Source organism: Mycteria americana, chromosome 1, assembly GCF_035582795.1.
Source record: "Mycteria americana isolate JAX WOST 10 ecotype Jacksonville Zoo and Gardens chromosome 1, USCA_MyAme_1.0, whole genome shotgun sequence".
Lineage (NCBI taxonomy): Eukaryota > Metazoa > Chordata > Aves > Ciconiiformes > Ciconiidae > Mycteria > Mycteria americana.
The window spans coordinates 76,729,097-76,755,790 of record NC_134365.1 but is presented as its reverse complement, the minus strand read 5'-3'; the positions used below and the strand labels follow the sequence as shown (position 1 = coordinate 76,755,790).

General features: G+C 44.5%; 1 long non-coding RNA gene across 1 annotated transcript; it reads right to left on the bottom strand.

The window, feature by feature from the left end:
- Positions 1-9,992: 9,992 nt before the first annotated feature.
- Positions 9,993-16,166, bottom strand: LOC142404733 (uncharacterized). Its single transcript, XR_012773942.1, has 3 exons — positions 16,039-16,166; positions 15,822-15,923; positions 9,993-10,246 (listed from the first exon to the last, which is right to left on the bottom strand). It is a non-coding gene; the product is annotated as an uncharacterized LOC142404733 (long non-coding RNA).
- Between the last annotated feature and the right edge of the window lie 10,528 nt (positions 16,167-26,694).

Below are 26,694 nucleotides of genomic sequence, written 5' to 3'. Positions count from 1 at the left end.
TCTGCTTGGGCCACAGTGACGTCCGGGGAGGGTTCTAGGCTTTTAAAAAGCCTTGGCGTACTTACCATCGCTGCTCCGTTCAGCTGAAGGTTTTTCGTGAGGAAACACCATGTAGCACAAATCCAGTTCGTAATGCTTTTTAACCCAGTTTCCTTCAGACTTGCTGTTGCTCCCATCTCTGCTTCTGTCATGATAAAAGCCCACTTGGTCTCTGGGAGATGAAATGCTACCCTAGGGCCTCACCAGGGGGGCCTTCAACATATGGCTTAGAGGAGAGCCAGATAAACAGCGCAGTAACCTGACCCACCAGCATTTTGTGGTACAGCGGTAGGAAAGGGAAAGGTGAGTATGGCATATGGCAAACAAATTGTGAGGGCAGAGACAGGCTGATAGTCAATATCCCTTGCTTTGTAGCATCAAGGGCTGGACTTTTGACTTGCTACATTTGATGCTGCTTTTTCAAGAGGAGATAAAAGCAATAAGTAGTAAAATAGTTCCTGCAGGTGCGAGGCTCTTGTAAACCTGGGAGTGGCTTCCAACTTTTAGAAGAGAAGGGCATAGAATATGCTTAGTCTGTCCTGCTTAGGAGAGCTTTCTTTAAAAGCACACAAGAAGAAAATAATTGTAGGCAGCAGCACAACGTTTACTAAACCAATTGATACAGCTGGAAAAGCGTGAGCAATCTTTTGGTCCCAGATGACTGCAGAACCAGTGCAGCGAGTACTCCTTTCTTCTTACAGCTCTTACAGCAGGATGTCTTGAAAACCACAGTCCTCTTTGCATTGGCTCTGCAAACTCAATGGCCATCTATCTAGGAATGAGGTCTCGCTCTGCTGGTTTTTAACAAGTATTTTCTTCCTTCTGTTTGTGGATGTGTTTGCAGTGTGCTTTGTAGTAGCTGCCAACCTTTCTGTCATGCTCCATTGCCCAGATCCCTTCCATTTTAGTGATGAGTTATGCCTTGGATAGAGCGAGAAATGGTAATGTAAATCAATGCTCCTAAGTGTTCATATGTAAAGACAAAAATTGTGTGGTATCTTCTGAAACACAGTGGTTTACCAGAGCCTGCGGTGTGTCCTACTGGAAGTATACTCTGAAAAGCAACAGAAAACCAACTGCCCTACTGATAGGTGTGCAGAGCTCAGTGAATGTGCTTGGGGTTGTTGGCTGCTTTTGGGCAGAGATGAATCTGTATCCAGCTAAGGCTGTTTCTGCTGCAACTGTGACTGGCTCTGAATAAATCAAAAGTTGTGTTTCTTTGATTATGCTCAGTTACGCTGAGAAACAAGTTGCTACACTCAAATCTCCATTTTTTCTTTGTCAGTGTCTCCCATCTTCTTTTCTTCTGCAGTCTCTAAAAACATAATGGCACGTCCTCATTCACTGATTATGAAACTACGAAAAGAGCGAGTAGGTGGTGGGGCGGAAGTTTAAGTTGGAGATGAGAACTTTTATTTAGAGAATATAAGTCTTATGTAAGGGAATGGGTGCTTGACAGCTGACTAATCTCCTAATGAATTTGCCTCCTGAGAGCTTAGTAAATATTGCCCTGTAACCACGTATGAATCACCAGTGTGCTCTAAAATGATGGGAACGCTCTGAGGTCCCTTGGTTGCTGTGAGCTGAAAGTAGTCAAAACCACCTCCAGAAGTGCAACATCTGCCCCAGTTCAGGGACCCAAAGCCCACGGACCCACCTGCATTTCAGGTGGGGAAATGCCAGTGAGCGTTTCACCTATTTGGATCCCTCCTTAGTAACTTTTGACCTCCTGGCTTTGACAGCAGCAAATATCATGTATTTGCTCTGTAGCGTCAGGTGAGGCACAATGTTTTCACATTGCGTGCTGTCTTGGTGCTCCGGATATAAATTTACTAAAACTTCACATGAATGTGCTAGGGAAGCATAAAATAATTAGATTTTTAAAACTTCTCTGGACGCTTCCTGTAAGTCTCACTGTAGTACAGTTACTGAGCTCATCATGAATTTTTCTAGCTAAATTGCAACAGAGGCATGTGCAGTCTGTTGGGCAAATGCCTTTGGATAAAGACAGAAACCATCTAAAGTGCCACACTCTGGCTAATGCAGGAAAACTTGAGAACAAATGTAGCTCATCCAGAAACAAGGACTCCTGGCTTAAAGTATTCATTTCCCAACCAGAACCAAGAAATATCAAAAGTTTTGTGGAATAACTTCATTCTCATGTGATTTCATGACCAGACTCAGTTGAACCAGGTACGTAGATAAAGGTGGGTAACTGTATTCCAAAGCTCACCTGAATCAAACAGGATCTTTTTGAGGCATCTGTAAGTACTTGTAAAGACAAAAATGGCTTACTTATTTTGCTTCACTTCTAGCTTTAGACACAATCTTTTTCCTACAAGTCTGTACTACATTTACACAGATATGATTCTGAAACTGGAAAAAACCCCACCCCTAAATCTTTATCTGCAACACCAAAGAACACAACTGAAGGATACACTATCTTTTTTCTTTTTGGTTTTTTGTTTGTGGGTTGTTTTTTTTCCAAGACAAGACTCAGTGACCAAACAAGGGAGGGGAAACACAAACCTGTAAAATGGCAATCATGACCGTCTTGTTTCCCCGCGCTGCCCCTGCCTAAAGCGTGCTCTTGTCACTCTGGCTAGGAGGAAAGGGGGAGCAAATGTCCAATACTTCTCTGTGCAATGGTTAGCAAGCCTGCTTGGAGGGGTCTAGGGTCTCCGGCAACATCCAAAATAGCCTAGAATGGTTGAGTTTTATGGCCTCTACCACAAAACTAACGGGTTTTTTGAGGTTGTTTTTTATATCTATTGAAGGCCCAGCACCTGGAATCAAGTAATTGCTTGGCAACTTTAACTTCCTTTTGCAACATGCTGATGTTTCAACCACCTTCTCTGCTGCAAAGGAAATCCAGTATTTTCCCAGTATCTCCAGAAAACTCAGCAAGCAGAGGGTGACTTAAAAATAATATTTTGGGTTCTTTTAGGAGGTCTGGTTAATTATTTTTTGGAATGTCTGAAGCTGGCAGTGCTGACAGCCCTGGAGTCCACACCTTGATAACTTGCCAGGCAGTTTCAGCATGGGTTGCGTTGACATAACAGGAAGCCTGGTGGTAGCACATTTTCTGCTGAATTGTTCAGTATAGGAGTTTTCCACCTTTTCCCTTTGATTTCCATTATATTCCAGGAAAAGTCTTGTGTTGGAGTTGCCTAGTAACATAGAGATATGCCTGCAAAGTGGCTGTTGGTGCATGGAGCCTTATGCAAAATATGGGAGACGTTTTTGTTTGGACTGTTGCAATAAACATACTGGCTGTTTCTGGAAGACAGAAACCTGGTAACTGGGTGTTGGGAAAGACATAAATGCATACGGTGGAAGAAAGGAGCCTGTATGTTCCTGTGCGTCTAAACTGAGGTCACTCCTGTGTGACAGGCCGGCCGGAACTGGCGTGATGATGGTAACGCACCCTTTCTACAGCGGGATGAAAAGTCTCGGGGCACAAGACACACTAATTTCCAAGTGTTCATTTTACTTCACTCGTACTAAATGGGGTCATTTTTCACAGCTCCCCCTTTATCCAGAGGTGGGGCTGTGTGAAAGGGGGGTGCACGCTTTATTTTTGATACGGAGGAAGTCTAGTGTCATCATTGAGGTGTTGCTTCCCCCCTTGCCTATTCAGTGGGGTCAGATGGCAGATGTCTTGTGTGGCTTACTGCAAATTATGGAGAAAGGCAAGGTTTTGGTATCTGTGATAAGTGTCGGAGAGAGAGTTGGGGTTTTTTTTCCATGTCTTTTCTTCAAAATAAAAACAAATTCCATGATTTTATGAATTTTAAACATGCTGGGGTTTATCTTTGAGCTGCTGCCTCAGGTTTTCTTTCTTTTTCTCTTATTTTAAAATGAACGGGGGGAAGAGCAGAAAGGACAAAGGAACAACTTCTGAGGGAAAGCTTCTTCTTAAACCTTGTCTTTACTTGCTTCTAGTTCTCATTCTGCTTTGCACTGGGAAAGTATTTTCATTTCCCCCCTCACTTCCCTCCCAAACCCTCATGTTTCCTCTGAGAAATTGTTTACGTGGGAAAGTTTAAACATGAAAGCAAAGGTATGAATTTATACCAGGGTTAACTTTGGTTTTAACTACCCATGTGAACACTCTTCTTTTGCTACAAGCATTTTTCTTTTTTTTTCAAATTATTGTTTTCTTTTCCTCTTTAAAGCTTAGCTTATGACATTGCAAACTGTTTGAGCTGGAAGAGGCTGTAGTAAAAGGACTCAGGCACTTACATAGTTACAGCTATATATCTAGCAGATAAAACTTTCCTGCTCAGACAAGCCCTCACTATTTCATCTTAGATTTTTTTTTTTTTAACCTAGGGAGAGTTAAAAACTGAGAAGAACTAATTTCTTCAATGATTTCATTTGTTAAAGTGTCATTTTTTTTGTTTTCCTTTTCAACTTCTTTGAAAATGAGGAAAACAGATTAAATTCAGTTTCAGGTTTTTTTGATGAAAGATCATCTTTTGATGAAACTTGAAATGATATTAAATTTTGGCCTTCTCAAAGTTATTAGCTATTTAATAAGGAAAAGGTCACTAGATGCTCTGTTGTAGGAAGGTTTTGTTTTTAATGCAATAAAGATACTCTGTTGTAGGAAGGTTTTGTTTTTAATGCTGGGCTCTGCGGGAAGGGAGACAGGAGACTGCTAGAGCTGCCCAAAAAGCAGGACTTTTGGCCTTGCACCTTTTGTTAAATTCATTGTGAGACCTGCAAATCTTTAAAACTGCCTGCATCTTTCTCCAGCTGTTAATAAAAACATGGGCCATCACTTCAAAAGGGATTTTAGAAATCCTGTCGGCTGATATTACTCTAAGCTGTCCTTCATGGCACATGGAGCTACTGACTGAAATATTTTGGCAATGTACTCTTCCCCCCCTCCTTTTTGGTCAAATGGAGGAGCCTGAGCAGAGCCGAGGTTTGTACAAACACCAGGGCAGCGTGGAGGCCATCGTGCCAAGTTCCAGCCTTGTGTGATTTTTTTTTTTTTTTAAAGGGGGTGGGTTATGTACCAAACAAGGAACACAGGGTTTATAATGGACACGCTGACAGAACCTTATTTATGGTGCCTGCTGCTGCTCCCGGGCTCAGCTTTTGCATTCAGCTGGCGTTGCTGGCTTCCCACAGCAGATTTTTCCAAACAAGCTGCTGTAATAACCTCATAATGTTTTTTGTCTTGCTCAATGGGCTCAGTTTAGCCTTGCTCTTAGCTGATGTGACAGTTTGGGACGGAGCTCCCTTCCCCTCGCACCAGCCCCGAATTTGGCTCAAAGCACTCCGTTACATCCAGCGCCGTCCCTCCGCTAGTACAGATGCCGTTGCCATTACTCTGTCTTTATACTAGACGGTTCCTATCTGCTTTGCTGGAAAGAATGAAAAATCCCATTTCCTTATGATCAGATGCGGATCTTTCTCATAAGGAGAGTTAATTCAGCCCTGCCTGAAAGTAATGAGAGGCACAGAGGAGACGGCAGCGTTGCCCAGCGTACGAGAGGCTCGCTGGGTTTAGGGTGTGCAGCGCACCTCGTTCGCCCTTAGGCAGTTTCAAAGGTGTTGAAAATGGGGCAACCGGTCTGTTTGCCCTCCTTCACCCCTGTTTGTTGCTTAAAGCGAGTCCTAAAGCTCTCTCTCTAAAAAGCAAACAAATAACAGCTGAAGCCCCTGTGCCTTTCTTGTGTTGCAGAAACTGAGAGGCTGTTGACTGATGGGGGGTAGGAAGCAAATTTAGAGTCAGATCCCTCTTACCAATTTTTCCTCCCAGATGTTTTTCTTTCTATGTTTGTTTTACTTTGGCAATTAACTAGACAAATTGCTGTCTGAGCAGCGGAGCTAATGAAGTCTGGTTTCCTTCAGGTTCTTCTGCAGTTCCCTTTCGTCTCTCTTAATGATCTCAGCTTCGTCCTCTGCCACATCGTCCGTGCGGAAGGGCAGCGAGGAGCCGAGCGGGGCTGGTTTTGGCTTTCCCCTCCCTCAGTGGGGGGACACTTTTGGATTTCTGTCCTTTACCCAACTTCTAGTTTTCAAAAAAACTTGAAAGAACATAATTTTCAAGGTGTCCTTGAGATCCCTCCCCTTCCAAATGCTCTAAACTGGCTAACAACGGGGTCAGGCGTTTTGGCTGGGGAGAGGATCAGGTTCCCAGAGGGGACAGGCGGGCTGCAATTGCACGAGCTTCATTTCCTCATGACACCAAGGTGGAAGGTTAGTTCCTGGAAGCCTTCTTTTTAAAAGGCGACCTGTTTTCTGCATCCCTCAGGGCTGTCTGGGCGAGCTGTTCCTGCTATTTCTCAGAACACTTGAGCAGAATGAAAATCCGTATCCTCAACGAAACACTTCAGGCTGCCTCTGTTGCAAAGAAGCAACAAAAGGAGGGGAATAAAGTGCAATAGCACTTAAAAAATACTTTTCCCTTTAAAATAAAGGAGATACTATGATAGCTACAGTAGAAGTAGTATTTACGTTCATTCTTGATTTATGACAATGAATTTGAATGATTGATTGCTCATTGATGAGTGATTTGAATTGACAGCTTCCTTTCAATTGGGTTGGCCCCTAGTTACCTGTGGGATTCAGTTTCTGCCTCACTGGTTTTTTTAGTTTATGCCAATCTTCTCCCTGTTGTAGGTGAAATCAAGTGTTGCCCAGAAGACCACAGCTTAGGAAAAGTGTTGTCTTGTGTGTGAAACCAATGATTACGGAGTTATTGAGGCCTCTACAGAGAGACAGCCATGAGTCTGCTTTCATGTCTTTGAGGAATCATATGACTGATCAGTGATGAAGCCAGGACTTTTAACAGGGCATTGAATATAATCCCGAAATATTTAATATGCCAGAAATTAAAGAAAAAACAATTTGTCAGATTTTAGAGTGGGTTGAGACTTGCTCCAAGACCCTGGTAAGTATGTGAGTGACTCACTTTGAGGTGTTCAAGGGTCTTTATTGAGGCTTATCAGTATAATAGGAAAGAAAACGGTGGGGAGGCAGAAAGGCAGCTCTTTGAGCGAATTTTTTGGGTGAAATCTTTGAGGTGGTTTTGAGTGAATTTAACACTAAGGAAAGTGAGGGAGCTGGAGTCAAGTATACTGGGGGAAAGGGCTGTGCATGCACATTCCTTACAGGTCTATCAACGCACCGCCGTCTTGCACAGCGCCTCTGACACATTCTTCGCTCTCCGATAAGGGATCTCCTCTGAACAGAAGCACAAATTTGTGCCCATTAGTTGGTGGAATTTTTCTAATATTCTTAGAAAAATATTTCTAAGAATAGAAATATTTTAGAAATATCTTAGATATTTAGAAATTCTTAGATAGAGATAGAATTCTTAGATAGAATACAGAGGCCAAGAAGAGGCCAAGAAGCATACTGCGGCCCATATCTACCCTATGCTCTTGTGCAAAGAGTAAGGTGCAGCACAAGAATCAGCCCCACGCTATAAATTGTGTTGAACTTGGGGGGATGGGAGAAAGCCAAAACAAATTAGTTTGTATAAATGCCTCTTGCCTGAAGTGAAATTATGCATGAAATAATGCAAAAAGCCTTTAGCTGAGCTTGGTAACTGCTCTTATAACAAACCAGCAGCAGTCTTCGTGGGGCTGCATTTTCCAAAGCCAGATCTCGACTGTGGGTTTTGATGCTCTGATGAGGCATCAGGTAAACTAGGTAAGTTTTTAGGAAAAGTTCAAGTTCTCTTCTTGCAGTCCTTCAGAGCTTCTGGAAACAAAACTATTTATTTAAAGACCTCGCTACGGATCTAGGAGCCTTACTTCAGGCTCTTATTTTTGCAAATACTAGTCTGTCTATTTGCCTTTTCTTTTTTTTTCTTTTTTTTCTTTTTTTTTGCAGGCTGTTGTGCCCGAATGCTTTTATTTGCATACATAATGTTTGTTCCTGCAACAATCACGACTCCCAAAGTTGTCACGGTAACAGATTCCGCTGTCGTTTCCTTTTGAAAGCAGGGCGAGAGCACCCCCGGCACCCCCCGGCTGGGTGCTGGACCGGGAGCCAGGGCAGCCGGGCTTCAGCCCTGCCTCCCCCACCGGCGTTTGCCTTTGCCTGAGCGGCCCCTGGCAGGAACCAGCAAAGCAGTTCAGTGACTGTTTTTTCTTGGGTGCCTGTTGTTGGGCGGCCACCCAGACCCTGCCTAGCAACCTTCGGCTTCCAAAAGGTTTGCCTAAAGAACTCTTCCCACACGCGTGGGCTTTCCTCGCACCTTGCTGTCCACCCCGGCCCGGTCTCCCCACGCCCACGTGCCGGCTGGCCTCCACACCTCCCTGCTGCCCCAAATTCCTTTGTAGCTCCCGCCATTGACCTCTTGGTGTCTCCATTTCCCTTCTGACCCCCGGTCCGCTCCGTGGACTTCAGCAGGGCTGGTTGACTTCGTGGCTGTACCTCTGCTTATCTGGAATCGAGCACCAGGCCACTGGGCAAATGTTGACTTTTTTCCAGGACCAACTGGATGCAGAAAGGAGTCTGGGCATGGTTCTTCTGTTACTGAAACTCACGCGTGTTTTCGTTGTTTATTTTGTTTCTACCTACTTACCTATTTCTCGAATATGCCTGGACATGTCAAAACAACCATGATCAGCTTGCATTAAATAAATTAACTTCATACTTCTTGATATACATCCACTGAAAGCACCTAAAAAGAAGGGCAGTATTATTGGTCTGTCTGTTTGGGTTGGTTTGGATTTGTGTTTTTAGTTTGGGGGTGTGTGTGTTTGTTTTGTTTTGGTTTTTTTAAAGGAGGAATCTTTTAGGCTCACCCTGCAGCCCAGCAGCAGAGCAGGACTACGGGCAGGTCTCCTGAGCTGCCTCTGCTACCCTCCTCGATGGATCAGCCTCTTTCACTGCTCCGGCATCGGGTCTGTGAGAAGTTGAATTTGTGGGACTGGGCCACTGAAAAAAGCCTACGATACAAAGAGTTTATCTCCAAACTCTGCTTCTGTGTGTCTGCCAAGTGATAATTGGGGGGGAGGAAAAACCCAACCCTCCTGATACCCATTTGGTACGTGACTGACAGATTTATGATAGGACGCAGTTTCCTCCGTTTGTCTGGCAGCGAGCGGCAGGGCCGCGCAATTGTGTGTCCGCCTTCTCGCTGGCGAACGCTTCCAGCTGGATTTGGAGGACAGGAAATGATTTAGCGAAAGGCTTTCGGTGACAATTAACAGAATTCCTGCTGATAACTTTTTTTTTTTGGTCCTCTCCCTCAGAATATTTTTACAGCAAGCCCTAAGTCATTGCGAAGTGGCATTGGAGATGGGTGGTTACAAATACTTGATGAGTGTGTCATGGAGAGGCTTTTATTTCTATTGAAAGTATAATTTAATCTGTAATCTACATCTCTTCAGTATTCTACTCAGTGATCGGAGCAACATAAAAATGTATTTTTCTTACCGGTTGGCCATACCCTAAAAACCAGCCCAATTTGGCCTCAAGCAAAGGAGAGCTAGTGTCAAAGTAGCCTAAGGAAAGAGTAAGGTTGTCCAAGAGTCTCCTAGTAGGGAGGATGGGGAAAGCAGTCTATGCTGATGTCAGGAGTGGTCCAACTGCATTGTAAACTGCTCATTTTGCCAGGAACAGCAAAGGGCTCAAGTCCTGGGATCACAAGGTACTGTCAACTTCGGAGCATACGTTTTAAAAAAAAAAACCCCAAACAATTTCTGTAATGCATTCCTGTGTAAGGCATCTCTCTTGCAAGGAGGGAAAAGCAAATATTTATTTGCTGTCACATAGGCTTACCTGTGTCAAAGAAAGGAAAATACTGGTGTTGGATGCGCTCCCTCAAAAAACTTTTAAGAGTTGTCATAGATGCAATGTTGGAAACAAAGTATGTTTCCTTAGAGCTTGGTGGTCTTCAGACCTAAGGTTTTGTTTCTCACCGTGGGTGAAAAAACAGAATCTGAAATCCTCGCTATTGGTTCTTCTCTTAGAAAGGAGGAGGAAAACAATTTTTTTGAAGAGTTGATACACATGGGAATTAATCAGCTGTGTTTTCAGTAGATAAATTACAGTTCAGGAAATTAAATTATAAGCGAGATGGATATTTGTCCTTGGGAATCTGACACCTGTAAACAAAAAACTTTATTTTGAGAGCTTAAGGAGCTACTGTAGGCTTTGTGCTGGTTTTATGCTCGAAGACTTCTTTTCTGCAGCCGCGTTTATTGCACTGTAGTGTCCAAACTGGGATTTACTAGAAAAGAGCGAAAAATAGTGAAGTTAGCATTGTGAGACAGATCGGTTTTTTCTGCTAGATTGTTCATGTTGTCAGTGACTCTTGTAATGAAGTGCTACGTGGGAAAATGGCCTTTCCTTGTCCGTGCAGTTAGCAGAGTACAGGCAAACTGCTTTTATCTGCTTTGGCGTCGGTTTGAATACTGACAGCTCGGATCTTTTGATCTGCCGTAGCCTGGCTGGTGGTTTTGCCTGTGCAGGAGCAAGCCCAGGAGCAGAGAATGGAGAGGAAAAACTCCAGGAGTCGCACAGGATGGAAAACAGGCAAGTGATGAGACCATGGAAACTACACTAAGAAAGTGTAGGAAAAATGGCCAGAGACTGGAAGAGGCAAACATTGCAGTGGTGCAGCAGAGGCTATGGTCCTAGTCTGCGCTTCTGTAACTTTTATCCTGAGACAACTTGGACTTCAGCTAGAAAAAAGTGTTGTCTTTCTAAGTATACAACAATTTAAAAAATACCAGCTACTTGTACCTGGGGAACAAAATGCCTTGTAAAATTAAGCTAGCTTTCGAACCTCGGAAATTACCTTGTAAAAATTCCCTTTGTGCTTTTACAGAAGTTCCTTCCCTTCCCCCAACTGAGTATAGACAGGGTTGAAGTCTTCCTGTTTCACTAACTTCGTATTTTTGCTTTTGAATGACACGGTCTGCTTAAAAGCCTGGCTATGTCTCCTTGATACGCATTAGTGTCAGCCCCGTTGCAGCACCTTCCGTGAGAAAGGATGAGCCCGGCAGTTTTGTCTCACCAACATACAGCAGAGCATAGGCACGTGAGAAACCAAGAAGAGGCCCTCGCCTCTCGTGTCCAGGCACGGCTAATACAAGGACTGACCAGGACCAAGTGACAGCAGCTAAATTCAGAGGTGGGTGAGCTGATGGGACCAGCGGGCTGGAGCGGGTCAGGCACGTGCAGAGCAAGAAGCACCCCCTTGCTCCCCTTTCTCCTCACCCTTCAGCACAGCTGGAGAGCTCCTAGAGATCCCCCAAGCGATCTTTAGACGGTTATTATTAAAACAAATGGTGGAGCTGCTTCTGTCAGGCCATTGGGATGTAAATCCTGAGCACTTCCACTAGGCCGAACTGCTGCTCGGCAGGTATCGGGGACTGTAAACGTGTGCCACCACAAACCAAAACTAGGGGCTCTGGGATCACCTGGGGATAACTGGAGGTAGAAGGGGTCTGCAAATGACCGTATGCAGCACGGCTAATACAGGCACTGCTCACAGGATGAAATGACTCTGAAAACGATGCAGCAGCTCACAGCTTCCAAGAGAACCTGCTGGCGGGTGAGGGAAGGACCCCTCCTTACCCGAGCCAGAAACCTCAACCCCAGCGCAGCAGAAACCAAACCCCTCGGTCCCCCATCTGCAGCGCTGGCCTTCAAGAGCTGTGCCGTTGAGGAGCCGCTCTGCAGCCGGGTAACCACGCTGTGCTTTGTGGCATCGCCCCTTTTTTAAAGGAGGCTGATGATGTCGCGTCCTCCCTCTTGGCTTGGTGCAGCTGGAAGAAGGAGGTGAGCTGGCAAAGCCAGAAGCTGCTTGAAGCGCTCCAGACCTGTCTATGCACATCCTTGCTCCCAAATTCCTAGGGTTTCCAGAGCAGCTCAGCCAGAATGCTGAAAAAGCTTTCTTTTTAATCTCTCAATCTTCAGTCTGTGTGTTTTTGCCAGTGCAGGTAAAACGGAGGTGCACACTCCATGCTCTCTGCATGTACCGGTGTTTCCACCAAGGTAAACAAGAGATAGTCTGGGTAATTACAGAGAACGAGCTGAGCAAAACATCTTGTCTCTACAGCTGGTTCCTGTGACACAGGAGCAGGCAGGGCAGGCAAAATTGCCCTGCCAGGATATCACCAGTGTTTCTCCTTATTCAAACAACAAGAAATGAGATTCATCGGTCTTTACTCCGGCTAAATTCCAGCTCAAGCATGAAGGAAAGTTCTGTCTGACTGAGGTTTGCTGGGAGTGGTGGTGGGGATTGCTGTGCTTTCAGAGATCCAGTTTTTATACACATCCCAAATTCATGAGGCAGTTCTTCCCATGGCACATCTGAGGCTTCAGGTTTGGTTCAGGAGCTGGCAGGCCACAGCCCTTGGCGTCACTTTATTTCTCACTTGTGGTGGTACAGGCAATGATGAGACGCTCCAGTGTCTGCGCAGGTCCAACCCTTGGAATAGGACACCACCTTCAACAAGCCCCAAAGAAGGCTCTACTGTGGAAAGCATTTCTTACGCAGTTGAAAATCTGTGTGGGTTTTTTTTGTTTTTTTTTTTAAGCAAGGAGACAACCCAGCTGAAAACCAACAGGATTACGTGATATTACAGGGAGCAGAATTTGGCATGCAGGTTACAAAGCAGTCTGAATCCCACTGCATGAAAACATTCAAAAATACTGCAGGGCCTGACTGCTTCCTCCTGGGCTTCAGCTGGGGCTGAGGGCAAATCCCAAGGAGAATTCTGTTCACTAGCAGCAATGAGACTCTCTCTCCATATATATATATATATAGTGTGTGTGTGTTTTAATTTGGTTGGATTTTCTTTGGGCAAGTTAAGATGACGATAGTCGGCTTCGCTTTGCAAGCTGCATGCCAAACTTTTTGTAGCTTGCTTTATAAACTTAGCCTTTCTAAGCAAGTTAAATGGATTTAAGACCAGAATTGTTAAAACCAGTTAAAGTTTAGCCATTTCCTTCAGGAGTGACAGGAAAGCAAGAATGGTGACGCCGGCTCAGACTGGTGATTCACCTGGCTCAGTATCCTCTCCCCCAGCTATGGCCAGAGGTGGATGCCTGAGGAGAAGCAAGAACAAGGTACGTAGGCAGTGATGCTTCCTCCAGCCAATTCAGGAAATCCATGAGCTGGATAAGGTGACTCTGTTTACAGCAATTTTGGGTTGATTTCTGTGAACTTTCCCAGTCTCCCCATGAACCTATATAAACTTTTGGCAACGCACCACATCCTGGGGGAAGGAGCTCTGCAGATGCACTGCCTGTTGGACAAAGGACCACGTGCCTTTGCTTTGTGGGGCTCCTTTCTGTGGCTTTGCTCTGCACCTCTTAGTTGTGTTAGCAGAGAGAGGCAAACGTCGGTCCCTGGAAACTCTCCGCATGCCAATCCTGATGTTGTAGATTATTGGAGAATGTTTGCACACTTAGCGTTGTGGGTTTTGTTGTTGTGGGTTTTGGGGTTTTTGTTCGTTTGTTTTGTTTTTAATGGAAGCTGGTTTACCACTGTTGCCCTTCTCTGAACCTTTCCGTATTCTAATACATCATTTTTGAGCAGAGGGACAGAACTGCACCCCTACGTGAGGTCTGGGCCAACCTTAGCTTTATGCAGTGGAATACAGCCACTGTCTGGTTTGCTCCTTATTTTTCTCCTAACAGGAGAAAAGTGTCAACCCTTAACAACCCCTGCACCACTTCGACTGTCACTGAGCATCGGGCCCATACTGTTAGAGGCTCTGGAAAGGACATTCCCCCTCTTCCAAGGGCTTAGCTGGCTGCAGTCCAGGGCAGCTCCCTGACAGGAGCAACCTGAGGCTGGAAAGGCTGGAAGAAACCTCATCTATCTCGTCACCCCAGGGCAAATACAAGTTGGAGGGAATTCCTGTTTCTAGACACCTCAGCCTGTAATTTTGGACTGGTCAGAGACAGACCAGCTTGTGGGAGCTGGGAAGGAAGAGGGAGCTTCATTTTGAGGCAGTCCTTGGAACTGTTTTTCAAGAGGTTTCTTATATATGTCTGCGTATGTAGGACTCTCATCTGTTGAGCGGGTAGCAAATAAACGCAATTGAGCGTGGGGAACGCAATTATTTGCACGTTGTCAACATTAGGAATATTCACCAGCTGGGAGTTAGAGATTTCTTTCTCTCCTCCTTTTTCAAATGTTTAAGGCCAGGTGTTTTTGGGTGGACTGGGCAGCACATCTGAGGCAGAGGCTGGAAGGTGGCTCCTCAAATACAGTGCTGAAGGTGGTCAGTGGAGTGGGAGACTTATTTACCACAGAGTGCTTTTGGAGGATGTGCAGCAGTCAGAAACGAATGGTTTTGAATGATCAGCAATAAATGCTGCAAAAAAAGTGCCACAAGCCAAATTGTTTTCCACTCCAAGTCATATTTGCTTCACTTTTTTCCTGTCTCTAATCCAAGGCATGACTAGTAACGCCTCTCTCTCCCAAATAACTGTCACATAAATATAATTTTTAAGCTTGTTGAAGAGCAGTCACAGCTTGCCTACCCTGCCTGCCATCGCCTTCGTGCAGGTTTGGAGTTGTTGTCTTACCCCCAGTGCTCTCGGGAGGAAAGCGCAGAGGCAAGTCCTTTGTGGACGTGGAAATGGTATCACTCTGCAGGTCCAGTGGCGAGGACCTGTGCCGCAGAGCTGGTGGGCTGGGATGCCAACACTGGTGCCAGGAGTGCGATTGTCAGCAGTGGGTTTGTTGCATCTCACTGTGAAGGCCAAGCAAGAAGGACTTAGGGGACATCACTCTGGTTCTGGCCTTGTCTGCCCCTTGCTTTCCATAGCTATGGGGTGAAAGTGGTCTCATGCACACAGACTTGGGAGGAAAAAAACCCCATAAAACACTTTCGTATCAGTAAACACAAAATAATGTGGAAAAGGCTAGAGTTAAATTTACTCCTGTTTTGGAGACTGGGGACCTTCAGGCATCACAACACCCCTCGGGGGGTGATACTAAAAAATAAATTAGTAACCTCATTTTGCAGCAATTACTAGCTTTGTGTTTGGGGAATTTTAGTTCAAGCCCTTCGCAGTGGTGTTACAAGGCATAATTATATGACTTGAGGTGCAGTTAGATAGATGCAAATCATCTGGGTATGCTATCTCTCCATTTAATCAGTGATTTGTTTGCCATTTGGGTACACAAAAGGCTTTGTTTAAAAATGAGTTGAATATAATTCCAGTAAGAGCATCAGTGGGAAATAATGAAATGTAGCTGATTTGCTACTAGTCAAGAGCATCCAAGAGCTCCCTGATGTAGCTCATTTACTCTCAGCTTTATGCAATAGAGTGTCAGCTGATTCCACACACAATACAAACAGTCCGTGATTCCTCATGTTCTCTGTTTATGGTCTTCCCCATTAATCTTTAACTTCATTAGAAAGGCATAAGCTGGCTCCTTTGTTTGCTGGGTGTTCCCCTTAATTTGAATCCTACTTTTCATTTTTGGGGATATCTCTTTGCCATTAACATTGTTGTATGTTACTGATACGCTGGTATTTTTCTGGAAATAAGTGTAAGAATTTCGTAGCAAATTCATGGATTTTGGTCAGGGAACGTAAGTTATCCCCTTTGCGAGCCAGTAAACTGATGTGTGATGATGTAAAGAAATTTGTCAGCAGATGAGGCTGCGTATGTGCATGCATGTGGGCGTCTGGGATAGACCAGTGGGCACCACACCCAGATGAGCAGCCTGAATAAAAGCCCATTGAAAATGGTAAAAGTTCTTCTGCATTTCAGGGACTAAACAATGCGTGCACCTGACCACCAGTTTTTCATTATGCTTTCCTAGCCCTTACCTGAGGTTGTATGTGAAGGCTGAATTGCTGCCTGGTCTCTTTGCACAGTGTCCAGCACACTGGGGTCCTAATGACTGACAAGGGCTCCAAGGTACTACAGCACTGTGAAGAATAAATACCAATTCTTAGTTTGGCATCTGAAGAAAAGCTGCAAGTTCCCTTCCTCTGCACAGTAACCTATGATTTCTTTTTACAGGGATGGGAGGGATGTGCGTACCTGCCAATACACTGCAAACACCGCAGTTCTCAAAGTCCCGGCTGAGCAACGCTGCACCTCCCACGTGAAGGACATCATTCTCTGTCATGTGTGTTGAGAGCCTTTCAGTAGGGTTTGCCACCTTGTAATATAAACTCTCTGAACTTAAGCAGCAAAAAAAGTATCATACTTCCATGCTAGCTGTAAAAATCAAAATGAAAACTTGTAACAGAAGATAAACCACAGCAATCCCTGCACTCCTCCTGTGGTTCTGCACCACGTATGTAACTTGTTGGGGGAATATTTGCCATGGAGGAACATCCTGTCCCTGACCTGTCACAGCCTGCTCCCTCTGGGCTGTCTGCCTCTGATTCTGCAGGGTTTCTGAGCGTTTATTTTGATGAATAGATACTGCGTCTGGATGTGGATGATCTGTGGTAAGAACACTATTAAGTTGAATTTGTCTGTAGAGGACTACACCAGTCAGTCAAGTCTGCGTTCTCTCTTTCTAGGGGATGAGTTTAAAACAAAACACCCCCCCACCTGCCCCGTTGTATCCCTGGGATTTAAAGTATGAGATCCAGCTGATTTCCTAGTGCCAGGATTTCCCGGTGGTTCGAGCACTAACTTAGGACTTGGAGACAACACCACTGTGCCTTGTCACTGCCTGTAGAGACATCATGTAATGCTCTTTTTGATAGCATTTGAGATTCAGATAGGAACCTCTCAGACTTTTCGAAGATAGATAGGCAAGTTAAGCACGGGTGTCTTACTGTTCTCTGTAAGTGCTTCAACAGCTCAGCTGGTTCACAAAGTAAATAAATCTTCCTAAATGCCTGCTTCTCAGTGGCTAAATTCATAAATCTCTTCTCAGATATCTCAGTTCTTCCATTCCTCACCTGTGCTGTACCCTACTTGGGTAATACTTTGCTTTCTCACATGGAGGTTGTCAAGATACGTTCATTAATGCAGTGCTTACGTACTGTGGGAATGGGGGATAAACCAGTTTTTCAGATGAGGTAGCCAAGAGGAAACTTTTATCTATCAAAATACACTGAAAGATTCTTGCTTCTGGGGGAGGGCTCCTTTTCTCCACTGCTTCCAAAATCCTCTGTGCTCCCTGATGTTCCTGGGTGGTGTGCATGAGCCGGGGGCTGAAAAGGAGAAACAAAGGACATCAGGAAGCAGCAGCAGCAGGCAGGCTTTACCTGTCCCTGCCATGGACGGATGGAGTGGCCTTGCAGCTGCTGAAGAGATTGAAAACAGGAGGTAACAAGGGCAATGGGTAGGAAGAGACGAGCGAGGATTAACTGAAAGCTTGGGGCACAGTTGTGCTGCAGATCAGTAGTGGCTTGGCAGCACGGACTGGGGAGAGGGGGGTTTCATCACAGTCTCTGTTGGCATGCCGCAGAAACGTTGGTTTGGTTTTGGTTTTTTGTGTATCGTATTACTGTAGCAGAAGTGACGCCAAGGATGAACCACATCACCTGCCACCTTCACAGTCTTGGGGAGCGGTTCAGCAGCACCTTCGCTCTGCTCCGTTCTGCTGCGCCCTGGAAGCAGTTGCCTGTTGCCCTTTTGCTTTATCAGACAGCTGCCACATGGCCCCCGCCAGCAGAGGTGCAGTTCAGGGCATTTCGAGAGGCTCCCATTGCCAGGGAAGTACGTTTTTCTCCCCAGTGTCAGATAGCAAATTGTACTGTGATGAGAAGATTGACAGAAATCAAGAGTTTTTTCCTTTTGGGACTTCTTTTTGCCTTTACACTCTCATTTGCTCCTTAAAGTGTTACATCTGTGGGTGAATCTCCATCCTGCCCGCGCCCTGATACGATCCAGTCCCGCTCCGTATATATCTTGTGCGCACGTTCTTAGCACTTGCAGCTATTGAATAACAAGCGTGCAACAAGCCTGACGTGGCTTCTGTTTGTATATTTACGTCCCTGCCACTGAAAAGATAGCAGTTCCCACAGGTGGAGCCACGGTTGTGAAACAGAGGTGCTAATTGTGCTGAGGTCAGATAGCAGGCTTGACTTTCATGTTTCCCATCTGTTTTCAACCAGTGATGTACTGCTATTGCCGCGCACTGAGGAGGTAATGCCAAGTGTGGTGCTAAATGTATCCACATCCGTTTTAAAATGTTGTCCATATTAGCTAATTCTAACAGTTTCTTTGCCTATGACATGTTAGCAATATGCATTTCTTCTGTGCCTTTTAAACAAAACCCCATTTCACTAGTAGAATAACTTATCTGCTGCTAACTTTTCCTTTTTCAGATTGACAAAATGGAAACAATGGGTAACGATTCTGCTTTTTGAATGCACTCCTTTGCGGTTGCCCACAGATTAGTTAAAATCTAATTTCCTAAACATGTCCATATTTCTAAGTTCAACTACTACTAAGATGCAAAGCATCTTGCAAGAGCCGCTGAGATACAGGCGGTTATTTCACTGATTTAGTTTTTGTATAGCATTGAAACAGGGATTTCTTTAAGTATGCACATCATGTATCTATTTAAATATTATGATGCTAGAGGATATGAAATTGCATGTCTCAGCCTTCCAGGATTCAGCTGTGTTATGCTAACTTTTAAAGTATTTAAGGAAGACACCCAAATGAGGAACATATTTTTTAAAAAAACCAACAAAACAAACCCAAACAAAAAAACCCCAGCTCCTCAGGGACAAGGCATGAACTTAATGCAGACTTTTTGGTATCGTCTGTTTTGTGACTCATGACTTACACCATTAGTACAATGTCAAATATTGACACGTGGTGGGGGACAGAGGTGAATGCACGAGGCATTTGTAAGTGAAAAAGCAGTTCAGGCATTTCCATGTGGAAGGCTTTTTATTTATTTATTTATTTCCAGGTAAATTGAGCAGTTCAGGATTCAACATGCTTTTAGACAAGATTTTTGTTTCAGTCCACCACATTCGGGACCGGTAGGAAGAGAGAAACTCCGATCTGGGGATCCAAACATGCAGTAGTGTTTTGATGATGTCCATAATTCCGTATTAATTAAAAAAAAAAACCTGTTTCTAATTAATCCATTCTTATTCAAGCTCTTATTTCCTGGGCACAACTGGGCTGAGATGATAGAAATCCATTGAGAACATCTCCCACATAGGGCACTTCCTTCCTCTAGGCATGAAATCAGTTTGAAATGCCGTGAACCTCAAATCTGGGTCCATATTTGGCCTCAAAGACATTTGCTGCCTACTTGGAATCCCGGCCCCACCATTTGGTTGTGCTAATTAAATCATTCCATAGTGTTCTGGAGAGTAATCCGCATTTGGGACAGGTAAAAGTAGAAGAGACTTTGGAAGGATCCAACCCAGAGGCACCAAAGCTGATCAGAGGTGAGGGCATTGGTGGGCTGAGACTGTCAAAGAGGATTTCTTGTACTTCCCTACCAAATAATTATCTAGACACAGTAATCAACAGAAAAAAATAAATCCTTCCTGATCTCTAATTTTTCCTTCCCAATGCATTTCTGAGAAACATCAGATATTTGGTGGTGTGCTTTTAGAGAGGGGTGAGTGAGAAGAGTTATTTCTTTAACTGGGTTTTAACGCCTCCAGACCTCCCTAAATGACTTCTCTGGAAATGCGGTGCCAACTACCCAAAGCCTTTTGACTTGCGTTCACCTTCCTAGCATGTTCTTTTCACTCTTTTTTACCCATCTGAAAGCTAGGATAGGCCGAAGGTGAAGATCCGTGGCCCCTGCTGTCACGAGGAAAGACTGGGTCTCCTGAGAAAAGCTGCTTTTCCTGCCGTCTCCTTGCTCGAACCCAGCTGTATCCTCGGAAGCGCGCTCGCCAGCAGGTATTCTCGCAGACCAGAAAGGGCAGCGCACCTCATCCCAAAGTTAGAAGTGCTAGGGTGGCCCAGGAAGGATGGGCCTGGTGACAGCTGCTCGAGCAAAACTAATTGCTGTTTTCTTCCCTTCTGGTAATCTTTAATGTGGTCAAAAAAACCCAAAAAAAAGCTGGCACAGCCCTTTTTTTTTTTTTTTTTTTTTTTTGTCTAGAGAGTACCATAGCCAGTGTGCTAGTGAAAGGAGCCATTTCCTGCACAAAAGCAGTATTTAATTTTGAAGAAGCTTTTCAATAAGAAAAAAAATTGTTGATCAGAAAAAACATCAACAGCACAAGGCTTTTTAAGCAGTCCTAAAGGGGAAAGGTTTGAAACATCTTTCCTGATGCTCTGCATGATAAGGTTAAGAAAGGTAGGGAGGTATTCCTCAGGTACGCTTTTCAAGCTCCGTGATTGCAATTACAGAGATATTTCACTTTTTTTAATACATTAGCTGTATTCTTTAGGAATACTAACTATTGCCACTTTATCCAGCTTGTAAATATAACTGCATTTTTAGGCTTCTTACTAGAGCTGTTGGTTTTCTTAGACTTTACTGTGGAAATTTTTGCAAAACTTCTGTAATTTTTTTTTTTACTCCAAAATTAAGATACTGAGTTTCAGTGAGATATAGCAATCAAAATGTTCATCATTGCTTGTATAATTTCATATGTAATTATTTTAAAGAACTGCTGTATATTAGCTATGCTGTATCCACACTGTCACCACTGCCAGAGGGTCAGCTGGTGTTAATGACAGGACTCCAAACACAATTGCTTTGTAATTACAGTCACCGTACTCTCCAGGTCCGCTGATTCTTCTGTTGCATAGGTCGTGGTTAGGAGTGGGCTAGGACTGAAAAAGGAGGCTATATTTTTTCATTTCCTTCTATGAAGAGGATTCACTTTTTTCCCTGCATTTTCAGGTTTGAACCTTCCGAAGTCTCATGACAGCCAGCAAAAAAGAAAATCCAAACAAGGTATGTCTCTCTCTTTATTTTGTAAGGAAAGGCTTCATTTTTAGGCAGCCAAGCACAAAAGAAACCCCAGGAGACACTGCCTGATTAACAAGTCTGCGGGGGCTGGCAGTGAGTTCTGCAAGGTTGAAAGCAAACTTGGTGTAACCGTTGGCACTTGTTCCACGTAGGAATAGTAAGTTCATTTTTGTGCGCTTCCTGATGCTTGCTCTGCGGTTGCGAGCTGATAGAAGGCAACGCTTCAACTTCCTGAATCCTCTAAATAAAGCATCCTTTCTATATAGACGTTTTCAAAGAAAGGCACATTGTACTTTCTGCTTTGGTCGAGTTTTCGTATTTGGCTCTTTGAATGAACAACTTTGGTCGTTAAACAGTTGGAAACTTATTTCAAAAGGCTTGAATGTATCACAAGGAAAAATATCTTCACTGGAATGACTTGGAGCTGCTCTCAGAAGTTTATTTACATAGCTGTTGTATGGTGCCACAGTTTGAAGGGCGTCCAGGCTTCCTCTTTAATCTAAACTCCTTTTACTTAAATAATTAATTCACAAATAACTTCAGTTGTCATTATTTCTAAGGTTGTTTCTTTCAAGAGATTGTTATAGCAAACCAGCAATTATTTAAATACTTGAATTAATCCATATATTAGCTCTCGTAAATTCCGATGTAGCGAACAGCAAGTCAGCCAGTCCCCGTCCACGCGTGCATGCCGTAATGTGAATGAGTGTGCCTGGATAGTGAGGATGCAAAGCTCACACCCATGCGAGACCCCCAAAAGCTCACACCTAGTAAGACCCCCAAAAGCTCACTTGTGAGAACTGTTCATTTTCAGCGCTACCTCTAACATTGAGAAAAATGTGTTTCCTTCCAGTAGAAAGTCCTTTACAAAACTAGGTCTTATGAATTTAGCTGGAATTTCCTGTTCCTACTAAGCCAGGTTGAATAAAGTGGGTAGACGAGCACTGAATGCTCCATATTCTGGTTTTCTCATTCTCAATCAAATAGTGATGCTTATTTTGCGTGATTCACTACACTCCTGTTTTATTACATTACTAAATCACATTTATCTCTGTCAGGCCTCTTTTTCCCCAGGGTATTCTGTGGGTTGGTTTTTTTTTTTTTTTTAGCCAGATGCTTAATATTTTGTATGGCACTACTACCAACATATTGTTTAAACCAACATCAGTAGAGAGTTAACTCCCACGACGAGAAAAAAGGCAAAATGAGTCCCCACAGCTAGCTATCTATCAAGAAATCATCTCGTACTCTGATGTTTGCTATAGGCAAAATAAAACAAAGCACTACCAGCAATAAATCAATTCTTGTGTGCGGGCATTGTCAAAATAAGCTGTTCTGGTGCTCTCTGATCCAACTTGTAGGCCAAGTAATGCCGTCTTTTATACATCCAAGTGTTTTGAAATGCCATTGTGCTCAAGGAAGAGCTAGGCTGTCTCAAATATTAATATCCACAAGGTAATGGGCGTCTCCAGCTTGTGTGGGAAACTTCATTAGGTGCCTTTAAAAGTCAGGCCTTCCTCAAGTAAGCTGTTAATTGTGCGTTGCTTGAGATAAGTGTATTAAAAATATTCTAGCTGCAGATGGGCTTTAAAATGAGAGTTGGATTTTAAATATCAAAACGTCTGGAAATGTCTGATCTTTCTTCTTTTTTTTTTTTTTTTTTTTCTCATTAGAAAGATGAGAAACAAACCCAAGGCTTTGGGTCCAAACTTTAATATACTTGCAGGCTAAAGCTCTGGGGTGCCTGCCTGGGTTTTGGCCTGGTCCCATCTATATCTATTGTATTAAAACAGTTAAAGGCATTCTTCTCTTCCCCCTTTTCCCCTGCAGCTGGAAAGCACTATCCTCTGCTTTCATGGAAACAAACATCAATGCTGCCTGTTGTATAAGCCTCTAAGAGGTCGGGTTTGCTTTCACTGAAGTGGCCTATATATCTGTAACTTCAGACAGGAGGTAGGTTGTGTAGGTGTGGGATTAAAGTCTTTCCAATCAGACAATTTTCAAATCCATAAAAAACTCAACTTCTGTCAGGAGCCTCCCCTGTAGACAAGATGAGCAGGAAATTCAGACATCTTCCTAAGACGTGAGGGATGGAAAAGGAGCAAGAATACGATGACGTCGGCCTATTTACTTGGTGAGTTTTTTGAGTCTGAGGGCATTCTAATATTGTGTATTTTCACATCTAAAGTGGAGGCTCAATGCTGCAATGGGGTGTTTCTATTGACCCGTCTGTGGATGAGCTGCTTCTCTTCTAAACTGCCTCAGCACCGGAATGAACATCAGAATCGAGGACATGGAGATCATGGTAAAATTTCCCTGTATTAAAATACTGCCAAATACTTTTATACAGAAATCTAATTTTAGAATACCACTGCAAACATCACGAGAAATATTTTCTTCTCTGAAAAGAAGTAATAGACCAGAAATGAAAATTGAGTAAGAAAGACTTCTTCACTTCTACAATGTACGGTGTAATATGTGCAGTGGGGCAGTCTGTCAGCACTAGCTGATGATTTCTGCATCTGGGTCCTGTTTCATGGTGAAACCTGTATTCCTAGCTTTGGAGCAAAAGATTACCAGAGATAGCTGATGGAAAACATATTCCAGTTATTGGCTGAGCTGCCTCACCTTCACCCTGCAGCTAACTGCAAGGTTAAAAACTGTAGCAAAAAGATCCATATTTATCAACCAATTTGGTTTATTTCTGCTCCAGATAAATGAAGCAATATTCCATTACCATCTCTGACCATGCTTTATTTTTTTCTATGTGGACTTGTTATGACAAAATCTCTTTCATTTTAATTAAATTTTTCCAGATACTATCTTCATAAAACTAGCACTCAGAGAGGCACAATCATTATTTTTAATAGAAGAGGGTTAATGCTTGTTAAAAATGCTAGAGGAGCATTCATCACTACTTAAGTTTTCTGTCTGCAAGGAGAGGATCGGCAAGGGTTCCTCAGATCTGCTCTTCCAGGGTGATCTTCATACCAATTTAAGACCCGGTCTACAAAAGCGGGTAGGTGCTTGCTCATTTTCAGCGTACAAATAATCTGGTAACTTCGATGAGATTGTTGGACTGTTTCAACGAGACAGGTTTAAAATGAAGCATTTGCTTAAATACTTGACTGCCTTCGGGATTTGACCTCTACTTTTTTCACAAAAACGCTGATTTCATATGACTTATTTCTAGCTAATAGCCATTGCTGCTCGGAACTGGATTGAGATTTCCAGTTCATTTCATATATATATCACTAGAGAGCTACGAGGTGGTAACAGCTTTCAGCTGCTGGTGTGCTCCAGCCTGAGCCAAGATGAACAAGCCTAGAAATGAAGGAGGACGCAGCCTGTGCCTGGATTTCCTTGCGGGGGAAAGAGGCAAAGACGACTGCAAGTGTAGGACTCCTATCAGTTCGAGCTTTGCCACAGCAAGCAAATGCTAAATATTTCCTAAAGTGACCTGAATTAACCTTCTTGTAATGCCAAAACACGTGGGCCCCTTTCCGTTGCCCACACACAGGCAGAGCTGTCAAGGGCATAGCAGTCCTGCTTCCCTGCTGACAACCTACAGGCATGTCTCGGGTATGAAAGGACGCTTCAAATGGCCCCAGTAACCTACGTTTAGGCAACAGAGTTGAACCTTTCTGGTGGTGAATGGTCCCAAATGGGGATTTGCTCCCAGGCACACAAAGGACAGGCAAACTTGCTGCTTGGGCAAGTTTTGAAGTCCATCCTCAGGAAAACTCTCACTGATCTAAGGCACACCAGGATTTCATTTACTGCTGGGAAACATGAAACCTCCCTGGCTAAAGTATCTTAATTGGGCCATTAAAGCCTGGTATAAAATGGCTGAGATAAACAGAGTCAGGAGGGCAAAGGATATTGTCAATGCGTGGTAAAGCCTTTGCTGCTCAGCCCCAGGTTCAAACTCTCCAGAACCACATTTTCATGAAATAAAACGCCTGAGCCCTCTGCGGGGTGGCTCCTGGGAGGGACCCTGGGTCAATGCTTTTCGCTTAGTCGGCATGTGGGCAGGGAGCCTTAGCTTCTCTCCCCCTTCAGTGCCTTGTGCTGCTCTGACTTTCAGTTTCTAATTCTGGTACGTTTTAATTTAGTCCAACTTTGGGATTTAGTAGGTGTGTTTTGGGCAGTTTGAAACACCTCATCTTCGGTTTTCCTGTGCAGGGGCTGGTTCCAGAACAAGGTCTCTGGCACCCGTTCTCTTCATATTTCTTTTCCAGAAATGTTTTAACAATTGGGGTTACTCCAGGAGACCGAACTGAAAGAATTTGGTAAAGTGTCAGATCTCGGGCCTGCGTATATACGCGTACATAAGCAGAATGCAAGTGCAGATCTTTGGTGGTGTCTTTGTATCCTGGTGGATACAAAAAAGAGACAAATCCAAAATATTCACCAGAAAAGAGCAAAAGAGGAAACTCTAGAATGCCATAACAGTTTTTCTTCTGTACATCTAGATGGTAAACCTTTTTTTTTACTTTGAAGACTCAGCATTTCTGATGTCAAGAATTTATGCTCGGAAGGAGAGAGATAAGGCTGGAAGCTGTCGATGTGGGAAATTAAATGCAGCCGTGAAACCCTCAGCTTATTACTCACTTCCAGCAGTCTGCACATTCCTGCAACCAGATTTATATTCCTATCGTTTGAGAGTTAGTATTTGATCAGGCTGTTATGTTAGACCTGGCTGAGTTGTTGTTTCTTTTTTTTTTTTTTTAATCCAAACAATCTCTTGGAAAAATACACTGGGTAACCAGTACTACTGCTGAGTTTGCCTGTAATTAGGAGAGTTGTCTCGGGGAAGTAAAACATAGCTGAAAAATCAGAAAAAGTAGAAATACTTTGATTCTTAAAACCGTTGGTGGAAATTACATTTTTGTTTAAAGAATGCACAGTGTTTTTAAGAATCCCACACTGGCGATAGCTTTTGCTTTGAACTAAACACTTCCATCCACTGACAGGCGTGTGGTTTCACGGGCTGGTACTTGGTCTTGGGCAGCGAACTGAAGCAGCGTGGATTTGCGCAGCCCCCTGTGAGCCCCTTTGGCCACCGAGGCGCAGGCTGCAGCTTGCGCGGCCCTGGCTAGTGCCTCTGTGGCCGCAGGGCCCTCTTGCAGCGTGCTGGGGGGAGCGCTGGCAGCCCCCCACTCTGGTGAGCGCGGGGAGGCTGCGGCCTCCCCTCTTTTCTCGGCAGAAAAGTCTTCCAGAGTGCTCTCTAGTTTGAGGATGTTTTTTTGTTAAATTGGTCGGAGTTTTCTCATGGAAATGTGTGCTGGGGGAATTCCCCCACGGGAATGCAGCATGGTTAGCTTCTGATTTAGAAAAATAAAGGGTCTGTGGTTCCTAAAGTTTGTAAGCCAGAAAACAGAGGGTGACACGGGCTGGCGATTAAACGAAGCGTAGCGGGACCGCGACCTCTTGGCAGGGGAGGCGGCAACGGGGAAGGGACGCCATCCCACCCGCCGCTGCGCCTTTTCCGCTCTGCGCCCCCGTCCCGCTGCCTCCCTCGGGTCACAGCCCCACGGAGCCGTCCCCAACCTCGCGCCCGAGGGCGGCGGGTCATCCCCGGACCGCAGGGACTTATCGAGGAGTTACGGAGCTCGCCGGAGCGCCTCTCCCGGCTGGCGGGTGAGCAAGGGCGGCCCGACCCGGCGCCCAAGCCACGGCCCCGCTTCGGGGGTTACGACCCCCCTGCCCGGGGGTGACGACTCCCCTGCCCGGGGTGGCCGCGGCTGCGGCGGGGCGGGGCGGGGCGGCCCCGGGAGGCGGGGGCGGGCGCCGGCGCAGGAGGCGGCGCGGCGGGCCGGGCCGTG